At 40.1% G+C, this 19,963-nt stretch overlaps 1 protein-coding gene across 1 annotated transcript in view; it reads right to left on the bottom strand.

Annotated features, from left to right (window-relative positions):
• mef2d (myocyte enhancer factor 2d) overlaps nt 1-17,043 on the bottom strand; it is a 105,067-nt gene extending 88,024 nt beyond the window's left edge. The window contains exon 1 of the mRNA XM_075466097.1: nt 16,836-17,043. The gene's annotated coding sequence lies outside the window, so the exon portion shown is untranslated. The remainder of the gene's footprint in view (nt 1-16,835) is intronic.
• Nucleotides 17,044-19,963: the final 2,920 nt, after the last annotated feature.

The raw sequence follows: 19,963 nt of genomic DNA on the forward strand, positions 1-19,963 counted from the left end.
AATGTAAAATGTAAAAAAAAATTCAGTTTCATTGATTTTCTGTAGCTGATTTTACTACATTGGATTCATCCATGGAAATACTCATTGACATTTATCTTAACACACTAAGTAGATTCAAACAATGTTGGCTATTGGACTGAAAAAAAAAAAAAAAAAAAGATTCTACCAAGAATCCTTTTATTAATTGTATTAATTTAACAGTCCTCACTAAGAAATTGTATAAGCAGTACATGGTATAAACTGTCTATTGGAAAACTTAAATAGCAAATTTTAACATTATCTGACAAGAAGTTTGATAAATAAGGGAATCAGTGGGATATTGTGATCCCCACATAACGTCTTACAGAAGAGGCTGGCTGGCAGAGAAAAAAGACTGCACAGGATTGCTGTGTATAAGAAACCATTTTATTATCTCTGAAAGTCTGAAAACAGTGTCTACTGCAGCCTGAGACACTTGTAGCAACAGATGAAATGTGGACAATCTACAGCATTCTTCTCTCAAGAAAAGAAAATCCGCTTACTTTAATGCTACTGATATTCTGAAAGATGTTTTAGCATTTTTGCAGTAACCAATGCTGTTGTTATCCATTTGTGATATGAAACCAGGCTGAGGAGTGTTTCTTCCTTTCGGTTATTATGCCATTCTGTTGCTAGATTCATGCAGCATGAACACTTCAGTTTGATGGTAAGATTTTGTAAAGTGAAGCTGTCAGAAAAAGATCAAGTATAGAAAAAGGTAACTAACAAGCTCTGAAGCAAAAGAAACCCAATAGATTGGTGAAGTCAGTCAGATTATATTCTCACTATCCAGGTTTATGTTTACTAGTGAAGTAAATCTGAAGCAATCTTTTAAAAAGCTAGACTGAAAATTGTAAGCAAAAGGGGGAGGTATATGCTATGTTGCTGCTGGTAATTCAGTAAAAGAAATAGTTGTCCTCGCATTTGTTAAGTGGCTACCATTGTCCCTTCAGTGCATCAAGCCTTTTTCAAAAAATGGAAATACCACCTCATGCTAGCATAAAGATTTTTGGGGAAAATTTGTACCGTTTGCGCTGACATTTTCATATTCACACCTTCTAAATAATCATCCAAAAGGCAATGGAAGCCCAGCTGCTGATTGCATTCAGCCAATTTGAGCATCCAAAAAAGTCAAAACAATAGGTCACAAGCTCTTCTCTGATTGGTTAAATACTTGAAAAACCCACAGACAGATTTAAAGGGTGGCCAATTGCAATGATTAAAAGAAAATATTGAAATTAAATCATGGAATATGATGACATAAGGGTTTTGCACAACAGTAACTGCAGTTTTGAAATATTTCTTTTGGGAAATAGCAAACCAGATCAGAAAATTGATATCTTTGGAGAAGCATTGGGCAACACCAATCTTTGTTATACAGTTGCAGTTGTCAAAGTGACTTTGAATGTTGTTAAAAACTGGTCTGTAAAAATGTAATATAATGTACATTTTAACATATTCTTATCTTGTCCTCCCTCTGCTCTAGCTTTTCCTTTGCAATTCCTTTCTTTCCTTTCTTGAGAGAGCGGCAGGACTCTTTCTCTCCGAGCCTGGTAGTGTTCCAGCTGTAATGTGATAACCAGTTCAATAACATAAACAACTGCCAGAATCCTCCAGAGGAAGGATGCAGAGAGCGGGAGTGTGTGTTTGTGAGTGTGTGTATGTGAGCCAGTGGGTGGATGTCTGTGTGCGTTGGGTTTTACATGGGAGCGCGTGTGGGCTGGAGAGCAGGAGAGGCCTGGGCGAGAGGTGAGGACGAGTCAGCCATTGAACACCATCAAATAAACCGTTATCTAATGCCTGCACTCACACTGCCCTCCAGAAAATAAGTACACTCTCCATCGACTGAAAGAACGGCTGCGTTTTTGCCCGCGAAAAACACTCCTTATTGATGCTGTGAGCTGGTGTGTACATCAGAGCAGAGAAATGGATTTCAGCTGCACTTTAAAGAGCCATCAGGGTGTCTGAGCACTCCGAGCACATTTTTTTGTGACTTCTAAGACCTTTTAAGAGCGCAAAACGAAAGATATATGCAGTTTCCTCGGGTACAATGTCTGTAACAAAGACACTTTGTACCCATTCCTCAGTGTTTAACAGTGGTTACAGCAAGATAAATTTTCAATGCTCCCATTTGATAATCAATTTTTAAAATAATAATGACAATAATTGGACCGTTTGACAAAAATATATTAATTATTCGCTAGAGGAGTTCCAACTAAATCGTATGGTCAAGAGATGCCGTTGGTGGCCATCTCCACACCTAGAAAAGGTCAGAAATAACCCGCCAGGGCCGCAAACACATGGCTCAGAGCCTTCCAAAATGGATTTTCTCACGACTGTGACGTCACGAATCTAGCCTACACGCCAGATGTGTCTTCCTGATTGAAAACTCCCAAGAAGCCAATAACTGTGCCAGCAAAATATTTCTATAAAACTACCATTTCTTTAAAAATTTACAGTGGCCCTATTCTGCCCCTGTAATTAGCATTTCTTTAGGAAAACTTCCTCAAAGTCAAATTTGATGTTTAAATGTTTGTATGATATTTTTAATGGTATTTTACTGATGATGACTTTCTGGAAAACAAAAACTCTTTGTTGACTCATTTCGCATATGGTCATTAATCTATTTTGCTTCCAGTGAAACGCTTTTTCCGATTGGCGGGTAGTGCCCGCTCAGACTACTGAGGCTAGGCAGTCAGAGCAGAGAGGACAGCTTCTCCTATGTCTGTTTTTGTAGAAAACATTAAGTATAACCAAGCAGCAACCTAGCTGTTTCATATCAATTTTAAAAGGTGTTTTTCTAAAGTATTTCTTCAAAGACAAGCAAAGAAATGTATATACACACACATGTGCGCGCGCACACACACACACACACAAACACAAGCCTGCAACAACACTTGGAAATACACAAGCATCAGAAATTGTGAAACTTTGGAGGGGTGGAAAGGGGAATTTTCCACCTCCTCTTAGTACTTCTTCTCTCCTTGGAAACTTTCCCAACTCTGAGTTATTGCTATTGTACAACAGAAGAGGAACAAAGATGAATAAGCAGCCTCCTTTGTATAATCCCCTCCCCTCAACTCGAAATACTCTTTCTCCACATTAGCTTGTGAGTTCTGAGCAGATGGTCCCATAACACCACTACAGTTGCCCAGCTGTAAAACAATGCCACAGCCCAGTGAGAAGGAGGTTCATATACATTCAAATATTCAAATGAAGCTCTAACCCCTCGACATGTTTTACTGGAAGTGGATGACAGGTGTGGGAGGAATTCAACAGGGGGAGGATGGACTGGAGAGAGTAAGGAGACGGACAGAGGCTACGTGATAATGATGAAGAGCAAATACAAGGATTTCAGGTTAAAGAAAGGTAGCGAGTGTAAGAGAGGTGAGAAGGCAAGAGAAAGAGAGGGAAGAGAGATAAAGTGAAAAACAGGAGGAGTGTTAGAAGCCTGGGTATAACATTTCAGCTCCTGGCTCTGCTGCTTGCTATTTCAGCTGTGCCAGAGTGCCTGCCAGCAGCCCCTGCTCTCACGCCATCGTAACCCCGCTAGAATGGTGGCACGGCACTTTGGCTGACAACTGAAAGTATCCCAGTTCTTATTTACTCCCTCTCAAAATGGTCACATTTATTCGCCCCATAAAAAAATAATGTTGACAGAAGTTGACAGAATCTAAACTAGACCACACACTTATGCAGCCTCTGTTTGTGACAATCCTGTTTGAATGCTCAAACAGCAGGTGACCAACTTCATCTTAGATCGTTTATCTGAGATGATCGTCATAAATCTTGGCACCAAGCAGCATAGCTGAGCCAACGTAAAGACAGAGAAAACAAGACAAGAATGACAGCCAAAACAGTGAGTCAGTAATTAGGGAGATGCCTCAAGGACAACGGAATCTGAAGGAATGTGACACTACTAAAGAAAAAGGTTCCCATAGTGGCATTCTTTACTCATGCCAGCCTGTCCATTTTTTCAGCATTAAAGAAAAAAAATGTAAGTGTTAAAAGTTATAGTAAAGAAAGTTTTATTGACCATGAAATCAAAGACAACACTCTTTTTTGTGCTTTTCTGCTTAGCAAAAGGACAGAAAATTTGGGTTTTTGCTGTAACAAAACCATTTCTGTCAGAAGAAACTTACTGTGCAAGTTAAGATTCAGGTTTTTACTCAGCAAAGGACTTCTGATTATGAAACATTTCTGCTTCTGGAGGCAGAAAAATGTTCTGTGCGTTCTGAATACCGAACGATGCATCAGAGGTAGTACACTTTTCAAAAACAGATGCATGGCATTTGAAGCAAAAAACTTCTCTTATACATCTCTTTTCTCTTGAAGCTTCCTGCGGTCTTGTAGGTGTACAGCACTCCTTGATCCGTGTCCCAACTTCTTCTTTTTTTCTGCTCGTTTCTTTTTAAATCGTTGTGAGGTAGTGTTCTCAGAGCTCTCTGGCAACAATACAAGATAGACCTTCCGTGAAACCTTCAGTGTGCAGAGTGTAGACTGCAGCTTGAGTCATTGAGCAGAGGAGCCCTAATCTCAGCTGAATATAATGCTGCCGATTTTGATTTATCAGTAATCCTCCTGGTATCCGTGGCTCCTACTGGATTTCCGCCAATGTCAGTAACCTCAGAATCCTGCTGTGTTATAAAACATGAAGTTTGGAGTTATGAAATGATTCATATACATGATGCTGTGGCAACAAGGTCATTGCTATGACACATATCAAAAGTAGGACAGGTTCTGTATTTCTATTAAAATTCAACAGGGCACTGCAGTGAATATGAAAGCTTTAACCACAAGTCCTGTATTCAAGTGTCAAGCTGACAAGCGTGTTCACGTCTTTGTGGCTACTGAACAAGACGCTAATCCAAAATACTAACCCTCCATAGTTTATGGTTTCATAGAAAAGGATGTTTCCTTTTGCGGATAAATAGTATCACACGTTAAACACAATGCACATTTTGTGTTTCAATCAATAGGGATGTAATGTTTTAAGCATTAATGACAGATGTATCAGAAATTCTTTTTATAGTTGAGAAATATACAGAAAGTCCATTATATTTTGACTTTTACTTTAAAGAGTTGTTCATTTAGAACTAAAAGAGAATAAAAAAAATTTAAAAAAAACAAATACAGCTTAATCCGGATGAAATGCAGCAGCAAAGTGCACCAACTGCACAAGGCAGCAGAGAGGGATCACAAAACTGTCCAGAAAGCCGGAGGTGAAATGTAATAAGAGGACCAGATTCCTGGAGATTTTATGAACCCTGATCAAAATAAATGTTACGTATACTCGGTTCTTTCACACACACTCATCTGTTTCCACATCATAGTCAAAACAGGGTCAACACAGATTTCCATTTCAGCCCCAAAGCTGGTTTTTCCAGCAATTTCTTCTGATGCCAAATGGATATATTTAGTGCTCTCAACAAGATATTTTTAGCAAAAAAATAAAAAAATAAAAAAAATACAACTGAGGGATTTACCACTCTGTTTTTTTCTCTATATCTGCTTAGCATTTATGTAACAGATATTCATAGAATGCTAGGCACAGAGAATGGATAGATTTAGTGGGCTCAGTGTTGTTCAACAACAAATGAAAATTATACCACATTTAAGTCGTCACTGAAATAGGACTAGTATTTTTTTTTTTTTTTTTCAGTGCAATTGAGCAGGTAGGCCATCATCTAACTCAAGGGCATGTTGGTAAGCCACTGTCCTGGGACATTTCAGATTACAGGACGGTCTCCTTAAAGTTCAGGCCACCCTTGTACCCAGCATACCCAGAAACCATCATTGAAGGGCAAAGTATAGGGATTTTCTGCATGTTGCCCGTTTCTATGGGAAATGAATAGCAAGTCTGTGGTAAACCGTAGACAGCCGATTCCAATTTAGGCTAGAATGACAGTAAAAAGACAGCTAATTTTAGCAAATGAGAATTTGGTATCCAACTTTTTCCTAAAGGTTGGAGGCTGTGTGTGGCACTCATGCTGTAAGCTGATGCCACTCATCCAGAAAGCCACAAGATAACAGTTTCTTCTTTTCATGGCAGTGTAACTTCCAAAGGTTCTAAGATAGGAAATAAATATAATAATCACTACGCAAGGATCAAAAAGCAATGTCACTATGAATGCTTGTCTGTCACATGCCATTATTCTCTGTTCAAAGCTCTAAGGTCGAATGTCGCAGCTGGCGCCGACCGCAATGCGCCAATAGCAGCAGAGTATCAAATTCTTGTGTGGCTGCTTGTGTTCAAACAATATTCCAACTAAAGTTTGGTTTGTGCTTCCATCTTAGATCGACTTAGAGCCTGCAGTGGAGCCTGCACATGTGACCTACACTGTTGTGAGCATTTATACATGTGTGACAACTTATCTGCATTACTCTGCAATTTAGACCCCGAATGTACTAGTTAGTGACAGGATTCCTCTGCTGAAGCCTCAGACGATGACAACTGAAAACCAAAGTTACAGAAAGCGCTGGACCAATCGCATCATGTCGCACATAAAGCTAAAGGGATTACCGAGAAATTGCTACATTTCACCACACTAATTAGTGCAAAGAAGAATTTCTCAACCAGTATATAAACTCTAAAACTACTTAAGCATTTAATGTCTCCTGACAACCAATGAATCCATCTACATACCAGAGCAGCCTTTGGGCTTCCCTTTAATCAGTCTAACATTCAGGGCACCATGACAGTTCTGAGGGCAATGAAAATTCTGAAAAGTGACCTTCTGCGGGTCACTGACATTTTCCAATGTCCTATAGCAAAGACAAATACAGCTCGGCCTTGATTTTCCAAGCTACAAGTCCAATAGAGCACAAAGTGACACAGGGTCGCTGGTGTCATCACCAAGACATGCGTCGAGAAATCTCCGGCTTTTAGAACAACCTTTTTGCTCAGTGTTGAAATTTGAAAAATAAAACTCACACTGATGCCTCACATGTTGTTCTGGAGGCAGTTACATCTATGTCTGATTGATGTGCAGTTTTGCATTTGTAACAACAACTTGACAGTTTCATTCCAAAGGGAAGACATGTCTGATGTTTGAACGAGTTGATGAGAAGCAATATAAAAGAGACATCAATGTGAGGCACCATTTTGGGATTCCAAATAAATCTGAGAGTCATCTTTACAGCTCCGCTTATAAAACAGTTACCCATCACTGAATCATCTATGAGTGAATCATCTGTGTTTGTTAAACAATAAATGATATTTGCTGACAAGTTTTCGCATTTTAAGGACCCCTCAGATACAACGTCTCAGAATTCAGTCAAATGAAAACAAGCAGACAGGCAAATTCTTCTGGTAATCACCTCAAATGTAAGGATTTAAAAAGGTTTTGATGTTATAAAACGGTAGCTTATGCTATAGCAACATAGATATAACAGAGGCTGTCTGATGACTCCCTTTCTGACGTTTATTGACTTTTATTTAGCTAAACCAACTTAGTTATACTCCCAGGAGACAGACAACGTTCTTAAAACACATCCCTCCTTACAGATAAAAAGCAAACAAATCACATCTGAGGTTTAATCATTCCAAAGCTTTTGGCAAAAATAAAAATGATGAAATATTACATTATAAGCTGTAATTTGCAAGGCTTTGTCTCCATCGTTGTTGCTCAGCACTCACTGCTATGACTCTGCACTTCCAGACACCGCCTGTCAGTCAAACACTGGGTGGGAAGGATGTCTCCTCCTGTCGTGGTGGATGTTGCTTCTGTAATTGGTGAAATTTTGCTTTGACTTTTTTAATAATCTTTTGAACCAGTGCACAATCAGAAGAGTTTTTTTTTTTCTGTTTTTGTGAAATAAACCAGACAAATATCACCTGCAACTGAACATGGAAAGCCATCCATCCATTTTCTATAGCTGCTTTATCCAACTTAGGGTTGCAGGGAGGCTGAAGCCCATCACCGCTGCAATTGGGAGAGGCAAGACACACACTGAACTGTTTGCCAGTCTATTCCAGGGCCAATAATGAGACATAGTACAAGACAAACAACCATGCACACTCACTCTTAGGCTCAATTCAAAATCACCAATTAACCTGACATACATGTTTTCAGACGGCGTTTCAGATTTATGAATCTCATCACAGTCCAATGTAAAAATAAATATTTTTTTAAATAAACTAAACTCTTTTAGTTCACAATATTTACGTGAAAATTTTGCTTCTTTAAGTTTCCATTCGTTTCCATTTGCATACAGGTTGCATTGAAATGACTTTAAATCATTTAGAATCCCTTTGTCTAGTTAAAAAGCAACTCTGAAAATACTTCAGAGCTTTTTTCCAGATGAATTGTCACAAATGCCAGAGCAACCAGCTTAGATATGATTTACTGGGCTGTATAAAGTTAAGGGGGATTAAAAAAAAGTCTGACAATGCCATATTTTATTTCTCTGCAATATATTTGTAATGTCTAAAGTGACTAAGAATCACAGAAAAATACATGTACTACAATCAGTCCATGCAGAAGATGCTATTTTCATGCTTTGGATGCAATTAAGGTTTGTTTTTTTCATTTGTCAAAAAGAGCTTTTTGGTGCCAACTCAAGTTATTGCAGAAAATGTAGTTTTAGTTTTAAGAGAAGGAACTCAACCGTTCAAAGTTTTCTTTTAAACCAAACACAAAGAGTCACATGACATTCATTTGCAGTACTTGGAATTCTTATTTTGCCACCACTGCAAAAGAGCTAACTGCAATATCAGTGCTGAAACAATATATTTGCAGCCATAATGATTTAGCATTTTTTTTAAATATTCTCTGCTTCCATCTTGTCTGAAGCTTGAGAAGAAACCTTAAGATTTATCTTGAAAAATAAAATTTTCTGCAGTTTTACTGACATAATAAATTGTGATGGTATCAACAAAACACAGATATATCTAGATGCAAATATCACAGGTTACACTAATTTATATACCTCTCTGATAGGGCAACCAGGAGGATGAAAAAAGCAAATCATACTTGCACAAGTTTAACCTCAGCTAAGTATCTGATTTATCTGATATTCACAAATCACCCAACTTGCCTCCTGACTGTCCAGCAACAGCTGAGGGGCTCACCCAGACTGCGGCGGGTCTGACACAAACACAGCTAAACCAACAACAAAAGAAAAGAAAAAACACAATCGAGCCATCTGAAGCTGCCTCCATCATCCACAACCATAATCAACACTCCACTTCGTGGCTCAAAAATCACTCAGCTCATCAAGCTGACACTTCACAGAAACACACACATGCCTCAGACCTCCTCAGCATCACCTCTGTGCCCTTTCAAATGATGACCCCCCTTCCACCATCCCCCATACATTCTTGCCTCCTCTCTATCTGCTCATTACCTTAATTGATGTTTAACCCCTAGATCAGCAGCTGATGATGGCTCAATTAAGAGCTTGCTGGAGGAAAGGGATTATTCCTGTGTAAGTAAGGCGGTTGCTTGCAGCCGCAGCTTCTCTGGACCCTAATCCTTCACTTTTTGCTCAGAGGGTCAGACCGGAGAAGCTCCATTGGCCCATGCCAGAAACAGAATATGTGAGGAAAACACAACACAATAGATGTAAGCCTGGGTATGATTGAAAACTGTTTTCGTTATCAATTAATTAACCGTTTTCACGACCATTAAGAAAAGGTCAACAAAATGTCAATAAATAATGAAACATATCCAACACTGTTTCCCCACTAATGGACAGGGACATGTTTTAAAGCAGGCTGTGATGCTTTGAACATCTAGCATGAGAACATGGACTGAAAGCTGAAAAGAGGCAGGATAGATGCTCGGACTCTGCTTTGCTTTTCTGTTTTTTTTTCCCTTTCCTCTGCAAGTGTTCCCAGCTGGTATGAAAATAAAAGCTGGTAAATTACAGCAGAGCTCACAGTAGAGCGGGTTCATGTTGTGCCAAAAAATACAAGATCCAGATACAGTTTGACTGTCTGAGTTCTTAAATTGCTGACAGTTCTAGCCTGGAGAGACAACACTTCATGAAGAGTGCGTCCAAGTAGAAGACATTTAGTTAAAAATGTTTTTTGTCCATGGCTGAACAACAATTTATTTCCAACAATTTGAACATTTGCTCCTGTTGGGTCACTGTGTTGCAGCTAAAGATTATTTTCAATATAACTTCTACTACCTTTCTCATAAACTTACAGTGTAGTGTCTAAAATGCTAGAAAGCAACAATGCAGTACATGTCATCTTTTAAATATATTTTCTGAGTTCAAATATATAAAGCCAGAGAAATTTTAGCATATAGTGACTAGTTCGAGGCCAGAAGCTGCAAATGTTCGGTTGGAAAAAAAAAACGTTTTTAATTCAATAAAGGCTTCTTAGCAAAATCATTTGTTTACTAAGTTTTTCTTGGTTTTTCCCTTAACCTTGCAAGTGTCAGTTTATCTAGAAAAATAAAAATAAATGTAACTTGTGAAAATAATTATTTATTGGAGTTTGTACAGTTTCAATAAAAAATGCATTTTTTGATGAAGCATCAATTAAGTTCAAATTGTTGTTGATTTGTTTTCCCCCCATTAACAGGAGAGTTTAATAATTATTTCAGGACTGCTGGAATTTGAAAGCTAATGAACACATACTTAGCATTTTGCTGTTGACTTGCATTTTAAATGTACTTATCCACAGCTGCAGCAGCAACTTACATCTGCCAATTGCAAATCAATTTTAAAGTACACCCATGTTGCCAATAACAGTGCAACACTGCATGTAACTTTGGGTAAAAATAAAAAATGTAAAAAGCTTTGTTTTGTTTGGGCAGTTTAAACTGATAGTGAATAAAATCCAAGAATGAAGCACTCTGAACTTTTCCACTCCGACTCAGGCAGCACCAGGAGAAGCCAAATCTTGCCTGGTCTGGGTCCTGCACCCTGCACAAAGCTTCTCTGGCAGCAAGCACAGAAGGGAGGCCATTTTGAAATCACAGCAGGGGGAGAATGGATTGCGAGGTGAAGCCTGCTGCTGCTGCTGCTGCTGCTGCTGCTACTTCTCGCGTTAAGTGGCTGGTGGTCTCTTATTTGTCCAGAAACACCTTTGGCTTTAAACTGCATTAACAGAAAGGGAGTGAGGACATGTCTCTCCCTCTTCCAATGTGCCGGGGTAAAATGTTGCCCTGCAATGATTGAATCATAGCCATAATAGCAGAAGGCAGAGGCCTGCTGTGCAGCTGAGTTCTTCCTGTTCTCCTCACTCAGCGTGGGAACAACCGTGAACAAAATCTGTCCTGGAATCAGCACATAAAAGAGGCCATGAAAGCAACACGAGCAGAGCAGGTAGTAATTGCTCCTTTCTGCCACTTTTCCTTTCCATCCATTTAAAAAGGAGCATGGCTCGTGGTGTGAGGCTTTCAGTTTGACGGCAGTGCAGGGGGCACGCTTGTCTAACCTAGTGTACAAGATAGATTTTTCTGCCGTTGCAGGATGAGAGCATGGTTCAGCTCCAGGTGAACACACACAAAACACTCATCCAAAACTGGTGCCATTCTAATGGCCAACACCAAGAGTGAGCTGAAAAGTTAAACTACCAATGAGGTGATAGGTGACTCGCCCGCCATAACATGGTAGAACAGCTTGCCTCCATTCAAAGCCGAAACTCACCAGCTTTTCGTTTTTTCTTTGGCACAGAAACATTTTCTACGTCCACAATTTGCTATAAAAGATTACAGCCCATCAATACTCACCCTGGGCGACAAACTAATTGATTAAAGAAAATTGGAGCTTGGTTAGTGAACACTGAAGTCCTGAGTTCTACAATACAAGCAGAGAAAGTCTTTAATAATGGAGAGCTCTGAAAATCAAATTTACAGAGAGCTCACAAGCTAATTAGCTTCATTCTAAATCGTGCTATCTGCGTGATATTAATGCAAGTCTTTAGTGGGATTTGGTAAATCTAGGGCTCCAACTATTCATTGTATTTACTACCAATCTGTAGATCATTCCAACTCCACTCGTCTCTTTTTGATATACAAAACCACTATTTGCTTTGTTTTGTGTCGCAGCAGCCGGGTCAACTCTGTGTACTCTCGCACATGTGCCTCCTTGTTGTGGATTTCCAAACTGGCTGACTGGATAACCTACATTCTTCATCCGTCTCTTTTACAAAGACACAGATGGGACTCAAATTAAAGTCAGCATCACTCTGGCTTTGTCAAGTTCTAAAAGCCGTTGAAGGGTTCCTAGTTAAGGTTTTGCTTACGATTTAGACCCCATTTTGTTATACATTGCTCCTCAACAAGAAAAAATAAAAAGGAAATTTGTACTTCAACATTTTCACATCATACTGTACAGACAAGTTCCATCTGCTGATACAAACTCAAATACTATGATTAAACATAGTTTTTAAGAGACTTTGAGCTGAGATTGAGAGAAGACTAAAACTGTTGGTTATCTTACCACAGAAGTCTATGTGCAGTTTGAGGTTATGGCTATTGAGACCTTTGTTGCAGTGGTGTTGTTGGCAACGCTTAGCCTGTTCGCTGTAGAAGAAGAAAGAAAAAGGCGAGGACAAATAAAAGAGAAAACCACACATGAACACCGGAGATGTTCAGGAGAATGTGGAGGATTCACATTCTCCAGGCAAGACTTTTTCCACAGTTGCGGCTCACACAAGCACGTCACAGCAGGAGGCTTTCTGCTGGAGATGCACTCTCCTGGCTGGAGATGCGAGGGAGGTGCTGCAAGGAACGGTTGTCTGGAGCATACAGGAGGCAGCACGTGATGCACAAATGATGCTGTGGAAATCACTGTTTTCTTTACATCATAATTAGAATAGCAGATGAGGCTCCTCGTTGCGTTGATGGGAGTTCTGCATGCGTCTGTACATATCCACAATAGTGGGGAGCGTAGTGTCAGCAGTCATAATAAACCTTCACAAGCATACAAACACACTTACTTGCATAGCGGCTGCAAGGACTCCAAAATATTTACATTCGTAACTTGCCTCGCTCGCTGATGTTCCGGAGATTCTACTCGGGGACTGTGAGGAAAATCTACACAAGAATTCTGGAACGAATGTTACAGACATTAGCGTTCTCACATTCCACCTCTCCAGAGCATCTCTCAAACAATTCAGGCCCCAGCTTTAGTGAGTAAAATAACGGATTTTACAGCTTCGCCTGAACAGCCAATAATAATGTTCTCCGTCTCTGACAGAACCAACACTGAGTCACCGTGCTGATTTGGCTGAAAAAGAACATTGACGTTCAGTGCAGACGGTGAGTTACAACCCAAAACGACAAAAGAGACAGATGTTCGCCGACACTTCAGACATTAAGAGCGTTAGCAGAACCCGAGCCCATCGCTGTAATCATAAAATCAGGGATAAAAATGACTCAATCAAAACCTACGTTTCAAGACGGGTTGTGTGGGTAGTAATAGATGAAAATGTATTGACTAACCAGTTTAGACATTTATGAAGCATCCATTTAAGTCATTTCTCGGGAAAGAGAGTCAACCATTTGCTTATTACAATATCTCCAGTGACAGGATATGTAGCTTTTCTCTGTCAAAAATCAAGTGAGAAGTTCAATTAAAAGGATGGATTTCCCTTGCTGGACAAAGACATTTGACAATTCCACCTTTAGTTCATAATTCCCAATTCTCTGGCTCCTTACTGACAAAAAGCTAAAGGGTTAAAAAATAAAAATATCAGCAGATTAATCACCGATGAAAATAATCCTTAGATGCTGCTTAAAACGTTTGTGCAATTACAGGTCTTAATGCATCCAGGAGCACAGGCCACCAGGACCTCAAACTTAATTATCATGTGCCGATACACGCAGGATTCCACACAGCTGTGCATTTAGATACGCTCAGTCACTTCATCTTGCCCCGACAGACCCTGACGTTGTCTAATGTCTGGAGTGCGTGACGGCTGAGTGCCTGTGTTTGAAATTCATCAGGAAGCAGCATTATAAGAGAATGATTGTACTTCCTTAAATTAGTGTTTTGACTGAAGTCACATGGCTGAGCAGCACTGACAAACCAAATCCCAGTCCAGTTTCTTCATTAAACCTCGACTCTGTGAATTTGGTCGGACATTCGGCAAATTTAATTTGAAGATTATTTGCGCAAGAAAAAAAGCAGACCGTTTAGTCCTGGAAGGGAGCTTCACTCTTAGTGGGAGAAGAGGAAAGCTTCGTCTGCAGTCACGGTTCTCAGGGACACAAAAGCCCATTACTTGAGCTGAGCCCGTAAGTTATCTTGAGCTTAAGCCCCTTTCACTGAACAAGTCCAGCTACAATATTTTGCTCAATATATGGATTGTGACACTGTGTGAGTACGCGTGAAGGGGAAAGTGCTCCGGAGATTCAGACACTCTGCTACATGAACGTAAAGTAAAGATAGGTATCATGTTGCCCACCAAAGTGCACGATCAGCTTTGCTGCCGTCCTTTCAGGATGCACCAGAGTAGAAAAGTGGAATCTGAAGGAGATAATGATGGTCATGCAGGCCTTTATTAATGCCAGAATTGGGTCAGCATACAGGAGCGTAAGCACAGTCACATCTCACAATCTTACATGGAAAGAAAAGATGAGATAAAGTAGAGGTGTGTGTGTGCGTGTGTGAGAGAGTGTGTGTGTGTGTGGCGGGGCTCCCATTAGCGCTCACATCTTGACAATGTCAGAAACAGCAGAGCGTTTCTCTTTATCAGCCAAACTCCAGATTGTGCTCACACCTCAGACAAAAAAAGGGCATTAAGAGGTTGACATAAACTTCCCTTTCCCTGCTTTCTGAGTATCGTTTGGACATTTCTATCTATTCATTTCTGTGAGCGGATTGTAACATTTTCAATAATCCTTTTAACTTGCCACATAACATGTTTGTATGGCTGCCATCTTGGCCGCGTCTCCCTTGTAAAGGAGACTCGTGATCTCAAAAGGACACCTGGCTGAATAAAGGAAAAGCAAAATAAAAAGATTTCATGCTTTCATGAGACGGAACATAAGTTCAGGCAGAGAAACTGTGGTTTTGACAAGCAACACACATTACTAAATGGGCAATGTGGTCGTCAGCCGAACCCACTGCCCCCTGCAGGTCCCTGTGTGTTTGGTGGGATTTAAACTGTACAGAAGACCTGCACTGAGCAACTTTAAAGTGCCAGCAGTTCCAAACAGGGGCAAAGTGCCCATCATGTAACCCTTTTATGATTTTGAACTTTAGGCCAAAGACGAGCAGAAGGATGACAGAAGATCTGACTTGGCACGTCCACTTTTCCTGGACTAAGTTCTGACTCTATCTTGAAGTTTTCCCTTTAGAGCTTAAATTTGTTACTTTGTAGGATGCAGCCTGATAAGATAAAACAGGCTCATCTTTACATAATAATCATCAGTCTTAATCAGTAATTCTAAGGTGAATATTAATAATATTTGGTTATTTTTTTTGTTAACATTTGATGGTGCTTGACCTGATATTTCAGAGCTGCAATTTTGTGTTTAAAGATGTATTGTACGGACTAAAATCTAACATCATGTATTTAATGTGCAAGCCATCTGTTAGTTCAGCCCTGCATTTCCATATCCACCTGTCTTATCATGGCAAACACTTGTCTGTGGTTATCCTGAGCATCCGGGGTGAACACATCCGACAAAGGCTCACAAAGAACAACTAATCTGCCTTCTCAAACTGCAGGGGTGCTCATCCGCACAGCTCAGCACCTGATCTGGACTGTCTACCTTGGGATCCCGTGACACCTTTTTGGCAACCTGGACTTTGCCTGCAGGTGTAGCTGAAACTCTAATCTGTGGGTGTTGCAGCACATCCCTCTGCTGCACTTGATAATGATGTAATAGATAACCGCTCCTTCTGCCTCCTGGCGTGCCAGACTTCTCTCTAGGGGCATATTCTCATTGTCTTGCTTGCCCTCTAATCCCAGTCACCTGTCTTCCCTGGGATGCTGGAGATAGAAAATAAATGGGCAGAACAGGCATTCCTCCTTCCAGAGAAAACTCGATGCTGAGTTGACAGGAGCTTTATTTGGGTTTATTGATGCCATCATTACAGGCTGCTTCCACGAGTAAAATGGTTTCCGGGTTTGAGGAGGAAATTAGAAGTTTGATGGCACTCTCTCCCTGGAGAGAAGCAATTACGCACAGCAATGAGAGCACAATTGTCGGAAATGGGCTCATGAAAGAGACATAAAATAATTCAACGGACGGAGTAGCTTAAAGGATATGAGCAAAAGCATCCAATGTGGCTTTGATAAAGAATAACAATTTCACCAATCACTGTACTGTTTTCCTGAGGCCAAAACGCTATTTTGTCCTGCCCACTTTCTCCACAGTGTAAACATGTCATTTAAACGAAATTGATGGCGCGATAAAAGTTTCCAATAAAGTGAACGTGCTTCTCTCCGAGATGAAATCCATTTGCTGAAATGAAGAGAAATCACGTCAAAACCTGGCTGACACTTGTCGTAAATCGTTTCTGACAGCTCCTAATGGAGTGCTATTACTGCGGGGCACAACGCCGGAACCCGTCGGCCACGAGACGTTATTTATAAAAGGTCTGAAGGACCGAGAGGTGCATGTAAACAGTGAGGAAAAAGCCGGGACTCTGACACTGATGTTAACTCAGCAAACTGCATGAAGCACTGCATTCTTACTGTTTCACGCTGTCTTCGGGCTTTCCAGCGAGCTTTCTGCATAAGCTCCTCAGAGCCGGTTAGAAACTCCAATACAAACACACAAATGTCTCAGCACAACCACAGCGCCTGGACACGCAGTTGTCAGAACTGCCCAAACACAGGAAGAGGCAAAAAAAAAATGAAACAAACATGAAATCCGAACACAAGCTGAGGAGTGACTTACCCGAGCAGTGTATCCACATCTGTTTGATCAGACTGGAGATTCAAACGTGACACTTTGGTGCATTCAAAACGTAGAGAAGGTTTAAACGAAGACGGACTGTAACTCTCCGCCGAGCGCAGTGACCACCAATCAAAATATTTCTTCCTACTTGATGTACAATGTAACTATTTAGTTATGGCAAATGGTGCCTAATCTATCCTGAGTGGCATTGCTTTGTGATTGACAGAGGCGCAGCCAATGGGCGCCGGCTGTCAGTGCTACTTCGACCAATCAAATTGTCAGCGTGTAGTTGGTGGAAGGTGAGCCGAGAAGTAGGAAGGGCTGTTGGCGACATCATGTGTTAAGGATTTATATCCCTCCGCTTGTCATGTTTTGAGAGCAAGGACTTCACTCTCACCGCTTTTTTTTCCTTTTCACTTCTTTTTTTAATGAAAACCAGCTGTACATTAGAGTTTAGAATTAATTAACACTCCTTTTTAGCGCGGTTTTAATGTATCCCCTACAAATAACACTCAACAGTCGTGGCAATGCAGTTTTTTTTTTATTACCTACTTCTTTGTTTAACATCAGCCCAGATGCCGTGAATGCCAATTTGCTGCCTCAACATAGATATTCAAGTTGGACGTTTACCCATCTGAGCATATATGGTGAAAAAAAGTGTCTCAGTTTAGTTTCCTTTCAAGTATTAACCTCAACGTTGCGCTTAAATTAGGTTTCGCTTTTTTTTCTTCAGATGCTGCGTGTTCTAATTAAACGAAACAAAATCTATTTTTAATTCACCGAGTCGCAATTGTCTTTTACTTGGTGTTAAGTAAGCGGAAACGAGAAAGTAGCCACTGCCCTACTTTATCTGTCCATAGCGGAGGAACACGATGTTTACAGTGGGGGGTAATGCCGACGTTAAGGTGACAGGCGCGTGTACAGAGCTATCGAGTAGCTACACTTGAACTAAAATGACTGTGTCACAAGCCTTAGTTGTCTGATTGTTACACTCAGTGGACGTACCTATTTAGTTCAAATGTATTACTCCTTCCATTTACGGAGGAATGTGCGGTGGACTACGTCATGCTACGTCAGTGATGAGCAAATGGTTTGGCTGTGAGATTTAAAGTAATAAGTCTAGTGCAAGAGATGGAATGACTTCTGCTCGAATTTGAACCCATGAGAACTCACAGTACAGACAGTTCAGAAAACAAGCGTGTTTTATTTGACATTTCTGTGTAGCAAATAAAATACACAGAATAAATTAATGTGAATATTAAATGGTATAAACATATAAAGTGAGAACAGCATGAAAGTTAAAGACGGGAATAAAACTCATCATTTCAGATGCAGCAGTTGGTGCTCTTAAATTACTCCGTGGTGTGTCAATTATTCAGTCCAACCAATTTTTATCACCATGGGAAAGCTAAATAACAGAAAATATCTTCTGGTTAAAGGTTGTTGAGTTCAGCTGCACCCCAAAATGCGGCCTTCAAAACAAACAAGCATCTGATTTCTTATTTTTGTTGTTTGTTTGTTTGTTTGTTTGTTTGTTTGTTTAAGCAGTAAAACAAAGGCTAAAAAAATAATGTCAATAGGATTTTTTGGGCTGCATTTGTTCAACCAGATGTACCAAAGTCACGGCTGCTTAGCACTATTTTGATGATGTGTGCTTGTGTTCGGTAAAAACAAAGATTAAAAACTGCTATATTACTCTAATTTTACATCTGCATTCCCAGTGCAATGAGTTAGCTTCCCCTTTTGAATGAAAATGCAGTCCAACTTGCAGTCGTGGTAGCTAAAAATTGTTGCTCTAAATTCTACGATGTATACACAACATGTTGCAGCTCTTTTTTGCCAGAGCTGGTCACAAAATTATAATTGACAAATCAGCCCTCTGACACAAATCTTTTTTTCTTTTTCACGCATCATATGTTTTAATACACATGTACAAAGTTACAAAAAAGGCACAATTAAAATGTTGGTTTTAGGCAATATTCCTGTCTGGCAACAGAGATATGTGCAGTGCCAGCCTCAGCTGTTCTGGGCCCTTTGCAGAATATGACCTGGGGTCACACCTGAGGGGAAACGGAAAGACAACACAAACAGCATCAGGAATACGGTGCATGTACTAAAAATGTCCACTTCTAATATAGAGGTTTGCAGTTGGTTCGAGAGTGTGGAAAGACAATAAAAAAAACAGAACGTGTGTAATGAAAAGGGGCAAGAAAAAAAAACATATATATCATCTGCTTGCTCATATTCAAACACAAGAAGTATCAAGTGTGTGTGTGTGTGTGTGTGTGTGTGTGTGTGTGTGTGTGTTTGTAACATGTCTGAAATAGAAGGAATGTGCGGACTGTACTGTCATATTCTCCAATACAGTAATGTATCTGTGACAAGTTGAGGGTTTATGGTGTAAGAAGTGGACTGGGAGAGAGGAGGGCAAGGCATTATATTTCCTGCTGTTAGGGGTTAAATCTGCATTGAGGAAGCAAATCTGATTATTCTGTCTCTAAACAGTGCAAGTCTTAACTGATTTGCTGATGAAGTAGGAAAAGAAGGAAAAGCCAAAGTAATGAATTAAGTAGTAACAGTAGTAGTCGTAGTAATGATGATAGTAACAACAGCTCAAACACAGAGACTGAGAGCGGGGGTTACAGAGAGAGATTACACAGTGTTTTCTGCTTTACATAAGAAGCTTACATGATAGGGTTTTTCTGTGAAGAATTGCAGCATTCAGATGGACGTCCTGCTGTTCTCCTCTCATACAGCTGGGTTGTCAAGGGGTCAGGCACTCAACCCGAGGTCAGGCAAATGCCACGGGAAAAAATGACAGCAAATAATCTAAGCCAGGCTGTAGTTTGAAAGAAGGAAGTAACAACAGGAAACAGCTCCTGTTGATGACAGCACCAGCACTGTAACAAAAGTAACTGGTCCTGCTGACACTCAAATTACTGAGAGAAAAGTAACACGATCACTCATTTCTGTTTCAGACAGATATAAAACATAATGTAAGCCATGTAAACATTTCATTCAGCCCAGTCAATAACTACAATTTGGCGCCCCCTATTGAAAGAGAGGTGCCTTGTGGTTTAGTTAACAGCAGTTGATGATAATATCACTTCAGGTCATAATTACCTCTC

The sequence above is a fragment of the Odontesthes bonariensis genome, chromosome 5, assembly GCF_027942865.1.
Source record: "Odontesthes bonariensis isolate fOdoBon6 chromosome 5, fOdoBon6.hap1, whole genome shotgun sequence".
Taxonomy (NCBI): domain Eukaryota; kingdom Metazoa; phylum Chordata; class Actinopteri; order Atheriniformes; family Atherinopsidae; genus Odontesthes; species Odontesthes bonariensis.